This window comes from Cajanus cajan, chromosome 9 (assembly GCF_000230855.2).
Source record: "Cajanus cajan strain Asha chromosome 9, NIPB_CcT2T_4, whole genome shotgun sequence".
NCBI classification, from domain to species: Eukaryota; Viridiplantae; Streptophyta; class Magnoliopsida; order Fabales; family Fabaceae; genus Cajanus; species Cajanus cajan.
In genome coordinates this window covers 30,109,616-30,113,390 of record NC_138525.1, presented here as the reverse complement: position 1 = coordinate 30,113,390, position 3,775 = coordinate 30,109,616, and positions in this window count along the sequence as shown.

The following is a 3,775-nucleotide window of genomic DNA, read 5'->3' as shown; positions in this document are numbered from 1 at the left end:
GCAATTTTCTTGGGTTATTCTACAAATAGCAAAGCCTATAAAGTATATAACAAGAGAACTCTAGTAGTTGAAGAATCAGTACATGTTGTGTTTGATGAGACTAACAAGCAAGAAACAAAGTAAACTGAAATAGAGGACTTGACTAATTTGCTTGATCAACCACTATTAGAAAGTGAACAAAGTGAAATGCCTAAAGAGAGTGAATCAATTGAAACCACTAAAAAGGCAAGTGAACAATTTCCTAAGGAATGGAAAACTTCTAAGAATTTATCAATTGAAAACATAATTGGAAATATTGGTAAAGGAGTGACAACTAGAAGATCCATCAAGAATATTTGTAACACTATGGCTTTTGTTTCACAAGTTGAACCCAAAACAATAGATGAAGCGCTACATGATGAACATTGGTTAATGGCTATGCAAAAGGAACTAAACCAATTGGAAAGGAGTGAAGTTTGGTATGGAAGGGTGTAAGGAAGCTGCAACACCAATATCAAACTCATGCAATCTTGACTTGGATGAGAAAGGGATAGCTATTAACAACTAAAAATATAGAGGTATCATTGGATCACTTTTATATTTGACAGTTAGTAGACGTGATATAATGTTTGTTGTGTGCTTGTGTGCAAGATTTCAGGCAAATCCAAAAGTGTCTCACATGAAATCTGTTAAAAGAATTCTTAAATATCTAAGAGGAACAACAAATATAGGTTTATGGTTTCCAAAAGGAGTCTAACTAAGTCTGATAGGTTATTCGGATTCAGACTATGCTGGGTGTAGACTTGATAGGAAGAGCACAAGTGGTACTTGTCACCTACTTGGAAGTGCACTTGTCTTATGGCATAACAAAAGGCAAGCATGTGTTGCTTTAAGTACAGCTGAGACTGAATATATAGTTGTTGGCAGCTGTTGTGCACAAATCCTTGTCGCCACCGGCCCGAAACGGGCTTTCGGCATTCGCGAAGGATGGTTGGACTCTTTTATTTGTTTAAAAATATGGATTGCTAGAATGACTTATACTCAAACTGAGACCTCGTCAAACGAGCAATTTTATTAAAAGGCTCACCAATCCATGTTAATCCCAAGCGGGACCCTCCATGGATTAGTGGTTTTCATAAAAGGAAGGGTTCATGGAGTCGCCACCAATTTTTACTCAAAACATTGGAAAAAGAGGTTTAATGCAATCGATTCAAAAATCGACTTCGGCCATTACAACCAGAGTCGGGTAAGGGAGTCGGTTACGCGTGGGGAAGGTGTTAGCACCCCACAGCGCCCCTTTCGGGTTCCCTATGACAGATTATTTAAAAATAATAGTACGAAATTACTAAATTACCCCTATTTATTCTAAGCAATTATAAATTAACTATCTACATGATGACAGTTTAATATGCACATAGAAAGCAGTAAAAGAAGGGATTTTTAGAAAAGAAACCTCTTGAAGCGTGCTTTTTATATATCAAGTAAAACTGGGAAGCTTTTTGGCGTTCCCTCGCTCTACAAGCCCGCTCACTCCTTCCTAAAAATAATTTTTGACTATGGAAATCCAGAGGATTTCCCTTCGACTAAGTTCGAATCTCCAAGCTAAATGCTCGGAATTCCAGAACTTCGTCGGATCGACTCCCAGAGAGATTTCTAGGGCAGAACACTGCTCAAAAACCCCAGAATACTCAAGGAGGGAGTCAAAACTGTGTGGAAAAGTGTGAAATGACGTCCCATTGACGTCATATTTATAGGGAAAAGGCTCAATACGGTCTCTGGGGGTCAATACGGTCAACATTGAAATTTTGAACTACAATACGGCCGTATTGAATTCAATACGGCCGTATTGAATTCAATACGGCCGTATTGAAGTTCAAAAAACCTCAATACGACCGTATTGAAGTTCAGTGCAGCCGTATTGAAGTTCAGTGCAGCCGTATTGAATTCAATGCAGCCGTATTAAAGTTTAGTGCAGCCGTATTGAATTCAATGCAGCCGTATTGAAGTTCAGAAACTTCAATACGGCCGTATTGAGTTCAGTGCGGCCGTATTGAAGTTCAAAATGTTCAATACGGCCGTACTGAACCTCTAGGAGGCCGTATTGGGCTTCATTCCTCCCACTTTTCTTATTTTAGCTATTCTAAGACCTCTAAACCTACAGATAGTCATCCTATGGTCTTCTGGGAGTCCTTCCGGCTGACTTTCCTTTGGTCTTCGAGAGTCTTCCAGCTTTATTTCCGACCCGGACAATTTTAGGGGTCTACAGCTGCCCCCCCTTTACTTAGTCGGACGGCCTTTTGGTGTACCGGCTGACAAGTAAAGGAGTTGACCCAATTGTCCGGGTGATGTGCCAACCTTCTGACTTGTAGCGTCTTCCGGTGGAAAATTGTTGAGTAGCCTCTCCAGGTTGTTGCATACCTCGGCGCTTCTGACAACCTCGGTAGCTAAGTTTACCCTCTCCAGGGTCAACTTCACTCGACGCCCGAGCCGGAAGTTGAACACCAACGTGCCTCTGACGACGCTGATGGTTGAGTACCGCCTCTCCAGGCCTAGCCTCACTCGACGCCCGAGCCGGAAGCTAGACACCAGTGTTAATATCACCGATGATTGAGTACTGCCTCTCCAGGCTCTGCTTCGTATGTTTCTGACGACCTAGGCAACTAAGTTTACCCTCTCCAGGGTCAACTTCACTTGACGCCCAAGCTGGAAGTTGAACACCAACGTGCCTCTGACGACGCTGATGGTTGAGTACCGCCTCTCCAGGCCCTGCCTCTCAACATGAGGTAGTTGAGTATCGCCTCTCCAGGCCCTGCCTCTTAACATTCAGCAGTTGAGTATTGCCTCTCCAGGCCCTGCCTCTTAACATTCAGCAGTTGAGTATTGCCTCTCCAGGCCCTGCCTCTTAACATTCAGCAGTTGAGTACCGCCTCTCCAGGCCCTGCCTCTTACCATTCGGCAGTTGAGTATCGCCTCTCCAGGCCCTGCCTCTTAACATTCGGCAGTGTGAGTTTACCCTCTCCAGGGTTTTGAGATGATTTTTGTCTCCACAGTCCACGATGCTGCTTCGACGGTTTTTCTGATTTTGTGCCGCTGAGGGCTGGATAACGCAGGGATCCGTCTAGGGGATGTGCAGTCATTCATAGGTTCCTGTGCCCCAACTTGCATTGCATTGTTGGTACCCATGGGGAATTTCTGACTCCTTGGGGTGTAGACACAGATGCTCTCTCTCTGAGTTGAGCGATGCCTTATGTTTAGCTGACGTCCTTTGACGTTGTGGAGTATCCCGGTTATCTTTATTCGGGTGTCTCTCTTTGATTTTTCTGATTTTTGTAGCCTCTGTGTAGGCTATTATCCACTGAGGGTATTCTGGATGTTGATTTTGATTTTTTCTCCACAGTCCACGATGCTGCTTTGACGATTGTTTTTGATTTTTGTGCCACTGAGGGCTGGATAACGCAGGGATCCGTCTAGGGGATGTGCAGTTACTCATAGGTTCTTGTGTAGACACGAAGATGCTCTTTCTGAGATGAGCGGTGCCTTATGATTGGCTGACGTCCTTTCGACGATGGTGGAGTATCCCGGTTATCCTTATTCGGGTGACTCTTTTTGTTTTTCTGGTTTTGTCGCCTCTGTGTAGGCTGTTATCCGCTGGGGGATTTTGTCATTGATTGTGATTAGCCTCTTCTGTTAGGCAGATCATCTTGACGCTTGATGTTTGGCCAAGAGCCGGATTCCACTTGGGGAATGATTATTGATCTTTTGATTTTTTTCCTTTTTGTAGGAATGCCTCTTGAGT